This window comes from Sinohyriopsis cumingii, chromosome 13, assembly GCF_028554795.1.
Source record: "Sinohyriopsis cumingii isolate HCF-2022 chromosome 13, ASM2855479v2, whole genome shotgun sequence".
Taxonomy (NCBI): Eukaryota; Metazoa; Mollusca; class Bivalvia; order Unionida; family Unionidae; genus Sinohyriopsis; species Sinohyriopsis cumingii.
In genome coordinates this window covers 38,994,221-39,007,212 of record NC_142973.1, presented here as the reverse complement: position 1 = coordinate 39,007,212, position 12,992 = coordinate 38,994,221, and positions in this window count along the sequence as shown.

Here is a 12,992-nt window from a genome sequence, read left to right as displayed (position 1 = left end):
AAACTGGCACTTACGCGGACAAATCCAATGATGGGTGAATGATCTGTACACGTGCGCTTCTGATCACTCAGCCACCCTGATCTCAGGCCAGAAAATGTGCATACAACTGAAATGGCTTAAAAATAAATTAATAAATAAATAAAATATTTAAAAATATTAATATTCCGTAGTGTTAAGAAGTGCCGTCATGGCAATCAAAATAGGATGGTCCAGAACGGTATGTTATGCTAATGTAGATCAGCGTCATTTTTCCGCATATATATATATATATATATATATATATATATATATATATATATATATATATATATATATATATATATATATATATATATATATATATATATATATATATATATATATATGTGTGTGTGTGTGTGTGTGTGTGTGTGTGTGTGTATATATAGATATAGATATATATGTGTGTGTATATATATATATATGTATGTATATATATGTGTGTGTGTATATATATGTATTTATATGCAAATATATATATATATATATATATATATATATATATATATATATATATATATATATATATATATATATATATATATATATATATATATATATATATATATATATATATATATATATATATATATATATATATATATATAACAACAACAATAATAATACTAATAATAATAATAATTATACTACTACTACTAATAATAATAATAATAATAATAATAATAATAATAATGGAAGACTTTTTAATGTTTTTCCTCAGCATGATGCAAGAGTTTTCAGCCAAAGGGTTCAAAGTCTTTCCCATTTGTAAATGTTCACAAGCTATAAGAAAAACAACATTGTATCATAGCTATCCTTGCATGAATAATTACAAGATAAATACATTTTAAGTCAAATACCAACATAAGGCAGTAACAAAAACAATATGTAATGTCAAATATCTACATAAAGCCGTACTTAAAAGTAGGCATTCAGCTTAATAATAAGCAATTAATTTCAGGATCACACAGCACTAAAGTTTTGGAAAAAGACGGTGCATATTAAAATTAAATCAATGAAATAATATAATGTTCCAAAAATGTAATGGTGACAGAAGAGTTTGTTTCGAACCGCCACTTATTCGCACATCAGATTGACGTATTACGCACCTCACAATGGCCGTTGAAGAATCCAAGTGTAACAAAATGTGGGTCTTTGCAGACGGTGCGGATTGTAACCTTTTGTATTCACACTACATTTGTGCTGAGAAAAGTTTGGAACGATAAGTTGATGGACATTCTGTTTTGATTTGATATTGCGGCACTTAAACAATAAAGCGTTTACAGTCGCAATAGACCATAGAAGAGTGACCAGATTACAGTAGTAACAATAATGTATATCACTACGCACAAGACAGCACATGTAACCGGTTCCAGTCAAGTGTTATAAACAACCACAAAAAAACAATTGAGGAATGTCTTTTTCTGTTTGCATATTGTTCTCTGTTTTAAGAAAATTTCTTCTCCAAAATCAGACACTTCCATATATTGATATTCTTAACGTCAAATTCATATCTCAAGAAAACAAAACAGCCTCTGCATCCGAACCTCGGCTTTATCGGTGTCTTAGATTGGCAAGCTACCGAACTGAATAAAGTGTGATGGAGTTTTGTTCTGTATCTGTACAGTGCAATTTCGCGACAGTTACTTGGTCCTGAAATGGCCAAGGTCTGTTTCGAGACCTTATCTGTTTGTGAAATGGCATGAGACACCGTTTCGCACACAAGCAGCAGTTTATCTTGTCCCAAAACGGTACCGTGCGGTTTTGCAACCAAGCAGTTTCGATCTTACTTTTTCCAGTTATGAAATGGCACAGTGCTGTTTGGAGCTCTGAGCCGTTTTTAATAATTTTAGCCGCTGTAAAACCCCTGCATTCATAACAAAAACAAAACATTGATCATTAAATAATTTAATGTCTCTAAAAGAAATAACTTTCTACTTATATTTAAATATTGCAATAAGCAGGTGAGATTAGCTGTTTAAAAATATATTTTACAGTCCGCATACGAAACAAAAATGTGGATCCAAGATAGATAAATAACTGTTTTCTTAATTTCCAGAATGTTTCCAATTTTATCATTTGAATTTATCGAAAAGATAATTATTGATTTAAAGTCGTTTTGAAACTGCAGCTGGTGTCGTTTTCGAAACAATAATTTTCAAAATGAACATCTTACACACTACAAAAATGAAGAGCTTAAGTTAAATAAATAAATAAGTGATATCCCTAATTGCTGCATTATGATAACATATTCTAGAAATAGGCTATCAGCATGTCTGTCTATCTGTCCAACAGCGAAGGAAGAAATTCTACATCTCTCCGAAAAACTTAATTATTGGCCCCCACCCAATAAAATAGTTTGATAGGAATTTTGCCGCCTTCCAGATGTAGGGGTTGCTTGGTCCGTTACTACGCCATTATATATACCTTATTTTATCACCAGTTGTAATGGTGCAAAATTTTGTAGATAATTTTACGGTACATTCAGGCGTGATCAGCGTGACGCGTAAACATTAAGATTGACATATGGGCTAGGCTCGCAATAAATTTCTGACTCCGAGGAATGGAATATGTTCTGTTACACAGTTGGAAGACCCCAATGTTAAAGTAAGTTCAAATAGATGAAATTGACAGAGTTGAGACAAACCAGAGCAAACATTTTAGGAAATCTCGGGCCATTTAAAAACATATCGAAAAATGATATTTTCCAGAATAGTTGTTAATAAAGCGGGCTAGAGAGGATTAATCTTACTTCGACGGGAGTGTTACAATGGGCAGTTAGAGAAAGTAATCATGATCGGTTAAGCTAGACGAGGGTGTGTGTGTTCCCAGACGGAATTAAAGGTTTTAAGAAATTCTCCTCGCCAAAATTAGTCAGTCTAAGTTTCTATGAGAAATCGGAATTTAGTTCGGAGGATGTTCGTTGATGAATTGCAATTATTTGTTGAATACTCATAACTCAATTTTTCATTCAGTTCAGAAAATAATCTTACATTCATCTGCTTTGAATGCAATGGAAATAATGTAGTGTAGGAATTGCATGCATTACTCTGATACGAACTGCATTGATTTCTCTGTCTGAAATGATATGTAGCATGTATTAATTTTACTATGTTTATGTCAATGAATCGCTAATTAGCAAAGTAATTTAGTTAGGACAAGTACTGAAGTCCGTTAATTCATTTGTGTAATTAAGTAGTGCATTTTTTCAATCGAGAATCGATGGTATTAGCAACGTGTCTCGACAGGCATAATTCATCTGGTAATTTATAGTCTCAGCTGGGTGTCGTGGTTTATTTAAGAGTGCTAGTTATGTCATGGTTCCAGTAGAAATGCGAGTAGTCGCTGGAAAGGACACAAATTCACGTTGATAAAATTGTGTATCAGTATTAGGTTGCGAACTGATCCCATCTTAGTTCTGCTGAATTACGATAGACGATTCTAACGCAAAAGAGCGGGAATATTGTTCGATCGAAAGAGAAGAAAAAGCTTGGGTATTATATTTTATTTGAAGGACATGGCTTCATGATTATACTGCACAGGGGAAAGATCACAGTCTGCAACCAATATGGTTGATGACTAAAAGAGGCTAGAGGGATTGAGAAAGAAGGAAAAGAAAGACCTATCACCAATAGAGATATGGAAAAGACAGGAAGCAACCATGTGATGCTGACATGCACCCAATTTGAGTTCAATCAGTCACTCGATTAGATGATAAAAATTGTTATATCTGTATAACAGAACGGCTAATTCAATTTCGCATACATTTTGTTACTCTTTTTCTAAACGAAATTCGTATTCAGTTTCATTTTGATTATGTAATTGATTAAATTGTTATATTTTACATACGGGGACTCGTGTTGTTCTAATCTACAACTCTGATGAGATCCATCCATTAATTCCATATTTTATTTTATCGTTTACTCGAACCGGGCAATAACACCGTGTTCGACCATTTCCTAGATAACGATAACCAAAACCTATAAAGAGTGAGGATCTTCAAAATCACCCCCTGCTGCCAATAAATTTCTATAGCAATAATACAGCTTCGATCCCCGGCTAAGTCATACTAAAGACTTCTAAAAATGGTACTGATGGCTGCCTCGCTTGGCGTTCAGCATTAAGAGGTTAGTGTTAGGACTGGTCGGCCTGGTGTCAGGATAATGTGACTGGGTGGGACATCATGCTACATGTCTGCGGCATGATGCTGCAGTGCTAGATATCACTATGAACTGCCACACTGCAGACATGGTAGCGATATGACTGAAAAATTGCTAAAGCTACGTTAAAAATCCAAATCACATCACACATCACATAGCGCCAATACTCTCAAAACAGTACGTGCAGAGACACGACCGCAACCTCAGAAACGACAAGACCCGGTGTCGTTACAGAGTCTTCTAATTTTGCGAAACGGCTCTGTGCCGTTTAATGAGTAGGAAAATTGTATGGGTAAACTGCTAGGCCTTGATTCATTTGAATTTAATCAGTTACAGGTTGTGAGATATTTCTATGCCATTTTAGGACCAACTAAATTTTGCGAAACAACGCCACAGTTTTTCATACAGAGCATGGCCGAGAAGTGGCAAGTCTCGCCATTTCGATACAGCGCTCCAATATTTGTAAGTACAAAATGTCGTAATTTTGACTCATTGACGCACTTTGTGCACACAGTGAAAGGCAATATTGTTCAAATAATTACTCTCGTATTAAGTTTACATTTTCATTCTGGTGAAACCGTGTAATTTTTATACAAATATCATTCCTGATTTTCTACAATATATAAATCCACGAGTTTGTTCGATTATATACAGAAGGTCATGATTTCTTACATACATACATACATACATACATACATACATACATACATACATACATACATACATACATCCTCTTGTCCTTTCTTCCCTTCTTCTGTACAAACTTTCTTATTTAGCTTCTTACTTGCATGCTTACTTATTTTCTAAGTTATTTATTTTTTTAGAGGCAAACGGAATGTAGGAATGATACAGATACAGACAGTCAGAAGTCAGAGGTCGGAGTCAGATTGAGATGATTTTGGAAGGCTTACAATAATGTTAACCTAACGTAGAATTGGAGCTAAGTTGATAGCAATTATCATGGCCATTTAGCGGCATCGATTTAATGCTGCAACCAACAATAATAAAACTGTTTATCACACATCTAGATTGAAGATTACCGATTTACACAATTATCGTTGTCTATGTGATCATCATAGGAACTCAGCACCAGAGTTTGAATCAACTTTTGAATAATGTATTAGTCATGTTCGGCATATTTCCAATTAGCAAATAAATTGCATTGGAAACAACAGAATTGACATACATTTAATATGTACCAATCATGTGACCCAGAGTCTTGATTTACTGTATGTTCAATTGTCTATACAGTATTTAACCATTATTTAGATAAAAACGATACCCTCGATTCACCGATGACCACTTAAGAACGTATTTGTAGATCAGCCTTATTTCTTGACATCCTAACTGCACTATAAAACCTGTCAGACAAAGCATTCACTTGTCTCTAAACTATTTAGATACACAAAAATGTGCGATGTTAGAGGCTAGCATTTAGATACACAAAAATGTGCTATGTTAGAGGCTAGCATTTAGATACACAAACATGTGCGATGTTAGAGGCTAGCATTTAGATACACAAACATGTGCGACGTTAGAGACTAGCATTTAGATACACAACAATGTGCGACGTTAGAGGCTAGCATTTAGATACACAAACATGTGCGATGTTAGAGGCTAGCATTTAGATACACAACAATGTGCGATGTTAGAGGCTAGCATTTAGATACACAAACATGTGCGATGTTAGAGGCTAGCATTTAGATACACAAACATGTGCGATGTTAGAGGCTAGCATTTAGATACACAAACATGTGCGATGTTAGAGGCTAGCATTTAGATACACAAACATGTGCGATGTTAGAGACTAGCATTTAGATACACAAAAATGTGCGATGTCAGAGGCAAAGCATTTAGATATTCAAAAATGTGTGATGTTAGAGACTGGCATTTAGATACACAACAATGTGCGACGTTAGAGACTAGCATTTAGATACACAACAATGTGCGACGTTAGAGGCTAGCATTTAGATATACAAAAATGTGCGACGTTAGAGACTAGCATTTAGATACACAAAAAATGTGTGACGTTAGAGGCTAACATTTCGATACACAAATGTCCGACGTTAGAGGCTAACATTTCGATACACAAACATGTGCGACGTTAGAGGCTAGCATTTAGATACACAAAAATGTGCGACGTTAGAGACTAGCATTTAGATACACAAAAATGTGCGATGTCAGAGGCTAGTATTTAGATACATAAAAATGTGCGACGTTAGAGGCTAGCATTTAGATACACAAAAATGTGCGACGTTAGAGGCTAACATTTCGATACACAAACATGTGTGATGTTAGAGGCTAGCATTTAGATACACAAAAATGTGCGACGTTAGAGGCTAGCATTTAGATAAACAAAAATGTGAGACGTTAGAGGCTAACATTTCGATACACAAACATGTGTGATGTCAGAGGCTAGCATTTAGACACACAAAACTCGTGATCTTAGAGGCTAGCATTTAGGGGGCGCTTACGAGTTATTATGTACTTTTGTGACATATGTAAGGTGAAGTTGTTTGCATTTAAAACATGCACACTAGATAGAATGTTGAATGCATATTAACATCTCTAAAACGAAATGTACGACAATTGGAACAAGGCAGCGTCTATCAACTAACATGAATTTACTTCTAAATCAAAATGGCTTAGACGTATCTATTGTCAAAAATCAAAAACTTCTTGGTATCTACATTGATCAACACCTCAGCTGGAATGCGCATATCGATCACTTATGTGCAATAGTAGTCAAAAGAATAACTCTATTAAAATTGCTTTCGAAATTTCTACCTCCACAATCACTTGAAATTTATTTTTCGGGTTATATACTACCACTGATAGATTACGGCTGTACCATATGGGGAAACACATTAAATTATAATCTGTCCAGAATTGATAGACTCCAGACAAGGGCAGCCCGAATAATACTGAAACTTCCTGTTATGACTCCCTCAAATGTTTTGTTTACACGTCTGAAATGGCTACATATACAAAAACGTATTCTTTATTTTAAAGGAATCATGACATGCAAGTCTTTGAACGGTCTTTCTCCAGATTATATCTCTAACATAATTGAACTAAGATCATCGAATACTGAGCGTAATCTCCGATCGACGACTAACAACGATCTCCAGATTCCTTGGTCGAAAACCAATCATTACAAAAAGCTCATTTACTGTATCAGCACCTACTGTATGGAATTCCTTACCAATGAGGATACGTAATTCAACTTCCCTTGCTTCTTTTAAAATATCATTAAAGAAATTCCTTCTAGACCAGCTGGAATGACATATTAAAAGCTCTGTCTGGAAAACTTTATAATCATATCCATAATTGGTATATATTTGTTTGTTTCCCAGTATAGTCACACATAGTCATTCATGTCAAATATGTACGAATGAGTGTGCGACGATACATGGTTATGTGCATGGTCTTTTTTTTTTTTTTTTTTTTAAAACAAATTTTATTATTTTTTTATTACAAAAATTGAGGACCACATGGCAGATGGGTCAGCCATGACCAAATGTGTTATCCTCGTTAAAGATAGTTTACTATTATTATTATTTTTATTATTATTATTATTATCATCATTATTATTGACATACCTCTATGCTACATTAATGTAATGTTGATGTTATTTCTTTGGATATTGTACTTTTGAAAATTGTACATGATCTAAGCACACTGCTAACTAAAATGGCTGCTCCCTTGTGCTAAAAAATCAGCCTGAGTTAGTCTAAAGTACACTATCCATAGCAGCTATTAAAATAGGAAAAATGAATTTTGCCAGACTAGACAATACTAGCTTCTGAAAGTACAATGAATGAATGACCAAATATATAAAATGTAACAAAAGTTATCGGCTCTGTTTTTATACAATCTACCTCTGAAGTTCAGAAAGTGAAAATGACTAAATGGAGCTAGCCCTTTTATGAAAGGTGCACATCTGGAGTTAGGCCAAGCTTTTATACTCTATAACCCATATTACACCCATCAATCATGCACCAAAATAAAGTGAATTAAAGGTTCTTTGAACTGTACATAAGATATACAATGTCTTTTTTAAATAGCCAGTATAATCAGAGAGGAAAATCGGGAAAATTCTTTTTCTTTAAAATTCTAAATGCAAAATAAGAAACTGTAGAGCGCCACATTAGATACACAAAAATGTGCGATGTTAGAGGCTTGCATTTAGATACATAAAATGTGTTATGTCAGAGGCTAGCATTTAGATCAAACTCTAAAATGTCAGTAATTAAGTGTTTTGTATGTAGAGAGTTACGGTAAGGTTGTCTCCCGTGAACTGAAAAGCTTAAAAACATAACATTCAAATAATAACAGAAAAATTATATATTTTTACCGTGCAATAGACCCCTAAGTACTTTTTTATTCATAGCCCTCACCAACCATACTTAGATTCATGATATTTGAATTGAGATAAACAATTGTCAACATAAACCCTGACTGCGGTCAATATGCAATACTACAACTAAAGAACAATCAAAAGTGTTGCCCGTTCTGCTAACCCGAGCTAATGAGTTAAAGATCATTTTCACTTTATTTGTTGCATTGATATTAATTATTAACAAAACAGACTTCAATCTTCTGGCTAAGCATTATATTGAAGAATCAACAGTTACGTTAAACAGTTGATTGAACCGGGCAAAATATAATTTTGTATTGTTTACTCATTCCTTCTTCTACATTTATCATATCAATAGAAAGGTTCAGGGCAGATTTTTGAGTTTTAAAATGTACCAGCTTAATAAAAGGCTAGAAATGGGCCCTAGAATATTAAGCCAGACAGGTTTCAGATGTGTTCTAGAATGTTTTGAGAACTGTGAAAACCCGAAAATTACACGCTTAAAGGAAATTGAGTTTATACAAGGAAGGAAAACTTTTCGGATTTAAACATCACAGGTTAATGTTAATCGATACCGTAGATAAGGAGCAATAATGATGTGTTTATATGAAATATTCTTTTAAAAACTGTTAAAAGAAAACTACGGAAAAAAGGAATAACAAACCATCTCTGGAATATAGGTAGCAGTGATTATCGCCGTAGAAATCCCGATAGAAAGAAACAAATATAAAAATAATTTTGCAATATGGGGAAAGACCTGTTTCAATTCAAAACATTCGGGCTGCTTCAACTTTGTTCCAACCACCATCATCATTTTTTTATCCTTATATGTAATATTACATGATATATTAATTAAAACGTGATGACTAACTTAATAAAAAAATTTTAAGGGAAAATAACTCGTGCATGCAAATAATGAAACATGAAGGCAAAATATACGATATACATAAATATCGACTATTTAATGATACGATATACATAAATATCGACTATTTAATTATACGATATACATAAATATCGACTATTTAATGATACGATATACATAAATATCGACTATTTAATGATACGTTTGATAATGAACATCCGCATGCCAAATATGTAGCCAAATCTACAAATATTTTGAGACACATATGAATCTGTCGTACCTTATTTTCATGCGATGAGAATTATTTAATTATATATACTTCTGTGATCATGTGCGTGACATACAATTTTTTTTTATGGCGGTGAAATAAAATGATGATCAGAATACACACTAAACACGGCGCTATCAATACGCATTTATGTATTGCGTAGAATTTAAAGATTTCCAACAATCCATTTCCGGAAAGGTTGCTTTGTTGTAATATTAAATATCGAGGTTGTCGTAAATTTTAGAAAATCAAAGCCAAATGAACATCCTTTAACCTATCTATATGTTCCCAATAATATGCACAGATTTGCAAGTAGTGTATGCTTTTAGAGACAGTTAAATGTTAAACTATTGTAAATTAAGCTCAGAGAAATGGGAAATAAATTTCATACAGCTTTTTTCATAACACATATGTCCAAAAGCAAAGAGTCGCGTTAAAGCGCGGATTAAGTTGGAGTCACATGCGCCACGTGTCTTGGGCGCCTGTAGTCATGGGGACTCCATGGCAATCGTGGATAAAATTAAATGTGTTTGAATAAACCATATATATGTGTAAACCATCTAATGCTTAGTCTAATATAGCTATGATAATTATATACATGTCAAGGGCAGTTTAAAGACTGTTCTTAGAGACCATTTGTAGATCTATCATGACCCCTTATTTTAAGTGTCCTGGTTGTATTGCTTCAGCTTTTTATATATACTGAAATTAGTGGCGCTATCATAACAAATACTCAGTTAATTACATCCAATTAGGGAAATTATATCGGTTTCTTATTGGTAGATACCACATCGATGATGCATACATTAAGACACTAACCATAACAAATAGAGTTTTGTGCTTGTGTTCACATCAGCAGCTAAAAGATTAAATGTGTCATTTAAAAGCGAAAATGTTATATGCATCTTTCTTTGTATTTTATTTCACATCAAATCGTGTCTTTTTCCTCATTTTCGCTACTTAAAAACAATTTAGATTTAGAAGATTGCGTGTGCAAATTCACCAAAACCAAAACGAATTCAGTTGCATTTAATTACGAAATGATTGAACCAGGAATATATACCTGCAGAAAAAAAACCGATACGTTTATAGAAGTAAGGTTTGCTGTGTGGAGACTTTTTCCGGAGCATGAAGAAATAGTTCTAGACCGGGTATCATAAGTTTTTCTCGAATGTTTGCACACTATAAACCTGACATGAGTGTTATTCTTACAAGATAAGTACTTTCGTTCGATATAATGTCGAAACTTTATTTTATAACTAACAACTTGAACTAAATCATCACAAGCAGCCCCAGTTTTTGGCACGCATGACCTGTTCGATAAAGGTTGCTATGTACCTTGGCTTATTAATTCCCCTTATTTACCCATGATGCAACTTTCTTTCCGGTGAGCAATTTATATAGGACTCACGGTACTAATTCAGTTTCCATAGTAAACCTATGCAAACACCATGATATTAAAAATTCAATAACTTTAAATTTCTGAGTGCTCATGATCAAACCTATAGTTATCAGTATAGATGAAACCTGGATGTTAGCTTCTATGTGGAGGAAAGGATATGAGCCGCGGCATTTCTGGACCTGCCTGTGTTTGAAACAAGTGCTTTCAATTCCGCACCAATGAGTCAGGTGAGAATTTTAGTCATGAGTGTTCCAAACTCAAGACTGATAAAGAACTGAAATTCCATCAATAAAACAATGTCTTCATTTTTTTTTAAACTTACAACTAGGATAAGCTCTCAAAAGATTCTTTTTAGTAAAACATAACTTACATTATTAACCAATCCTGGTAAGGCAAACCCATATATACTCCATTTTATGTTCACCAATTTCCAGGCTGGTTCCCATTTTTCCATACCATTAGTACCGTGTATCCTATAGTAATGGCGTCAAACAAAGCTACGAATGAACCTTGTGACCTGAAAATTTTAGTGTCAAGTGCCTCAAGACATATTTACTTGACAAAGCGTTGTACATGCGGAAATTATGATTTCTAGTTGTTTGATGGTAATCAAAAGAAAAAAGCTTCGATTTAAATTATGTTGATATAAATTAATTACCCTATTTCCTATTTCAAATACAGTTCATGTTATGGCGTAACACGATGTACTTGAAAGATCTGATAAACGGTTAATTGTAGAAATAAATACACATAATGACGATGTTACAATTGATTGTATTTACTAAATCTGGAATTGCAATCATAATAATCTATTTAATTTTATTTCATAGTGTAATCACCTAGAAGAACATTTAATCCTTAAAGTGTATAAATGAGAGAGAGAGAGAGAGAGAGATGATCGTTTGCTTACAATAGAGCGTACACACCATTGTTTAAAACAACTTGAGGAAGTAATTAATAAACATTGTTTATTTCGTCAGGAACAAGAAACAACTAATATCGAAGTGGCAAAATTGAATTAACTGTCACCGTGTGGTGTCGACCTTACGCATGTGACCAAGTTAAAATTAATACTTATACAAAACAATTGAGCAATCTGATTAAAATCAGATCTCAACTGTTAAACATGAAGGTCTGACAGCGACCGCTTAGGGGTCATATCCTGGTAACCTACGTTATTACCATAAGCGCTAAATATATCAGTCAATCAGATGAAGTCTTGTGTCTTTGCGTTTGGAGACTGAGTAGTGTGGATGAAGTACATGAATGAGTACCGAACGATTTGATTCGCTTTCAGATTTATGAAAGCTGCATTTCCACTGGTTAATTCAAAGGTCACCAGAATATGACCCCTAAGCAGTCGTTTTCAGATCTTCACGTAGGACAACGGATATATGATTTAAATCAGATTGAAAATCAGAATCTGTTATAACTAAATCACATCGTGTATACTGCATAAATATTGTTAGTATATAATATAAAGCGGATTTAATTTCAATGTTCGCCACAATATGTGGCACACTAGAAGGTACCAGTGTGTGTAATGTGTGATTTGGATTTTTAGCATAGCTTTACTATCTTTTCAGTAATACCGCTAAGATGTCTGCAGATTTGTAGTTTGTGGTAAATATGTCTTGCACTATGACATCAGGCCTCAGACATGTACCATCATGTCCCACCCAGTCACATTATCCTGACACTAGGCCGACAAGTCCTAACACTAACCTCTTAATTCTGATCGCCATGCGAAGCAGCTTGTGGTGCCATTTTTATAAGTCTTTGATATGACTCGGCCGGGGTTTGAACCCGCGACCTCCCGTATTCGAGGCATCCGCTCCAACCACATAGTCCGCCGGAGTGGTTAATTACGAGCAGAAGTGTGCTTCTTTTCTAATATATATATATATATATATATATAT